The following is an 894-nucleotide window of genomic DNA, read 5'->3' as shown; positions in this document are numbered from 1 at the left end:
GCCCGGAACCAGGGATCTGAACAGCATAAGGGCGTCACCTTGCCATCGCTCTCCCTCACTGGGCCCTCTCTGCCCCCGTTTAACCGGAGGGCCATGAGAGCAGTTTCCAGGGACAGCCTGGGGTGGGGGGTGGGGGTGGGGGTGAGAAGGAGGCCCACCGTCTGCGCCCATCCACTGGCCCTCCCGCCCGGGTGGCATCCAGATGTGAACATCTGGTTATGGAAGTGCTCCCTTGCGGAGGGCACGCATCCTGGTGTGGTTGAGCACCTCCACGCGACAGAGTCGAACTGCCCCATGGGCCTTTCAAGGCTGTGCCCGCTCCGGAGCAGATGACCGGCTTTCTGTCCAAGGAACTTTGGGCAGGTCCACGCTGTCCACCTTTCAGTTAGCAGTCCAGCACTGAAGGGCTGGGGTCACCCTAAGGGTCTTTGGGGCTTGTTGTTCCAAACTCCCTGGAGTCCATTTGGGCCCAGGGCAACCTTACAGGACAGGAGAGACCTGTTCCTGAGGGTCTGCGACTCTTAGGGTCTGCGACTGAGGGTTCCTGAGGGTCTGCGACTCTGTGACTCTCCACCAGAATAGGGCCAAGTCCGTCCTGTGAGATGGCTGGGGGCTGTGGTTAGCAGCTCCTCCATCTCCACTATGCCCCCAGGGCCCATTGTTGTTAGACCATCGAGTCTCCTAGAACACCTATCGACTCTACAGCATTTTCCCACGGGGTTTCCCAGGTCATAACCTAGACGGGAGCAGGTCACCACCAACTTTCAAGTTAGCAGTCATGTGTTAGCGGTTGCACTGCCAGGATCCCTTAAGGCCACACGTATCTAGTTGATTAGGTGCTGACCCACAGCGACCCTGTGCACAAGAGAAGGGAACACTGCCCGGTCCTGCGCC

Source organism: Echinops telfairi, unplaced genomic scaffold, assembly GCF_000313985.2.
Source record: "Echinops telfairi isolate 266 unplaced genomic scaffold, ASM31398v2 ScPeMD7_7457;HRSCAF=8495, whole genome shotgun sequence".
In the NCBI taxonomy this organism is placed as follows: domain Eukaryota; kingdom Metazoa; phylum Chordata; class Mammalia; order Afrosoricida; family Tenrecidae; genus Echinops; species Echinops telfairi.
Note: the sequence above shows the minus strand (reverse complement) of the source record.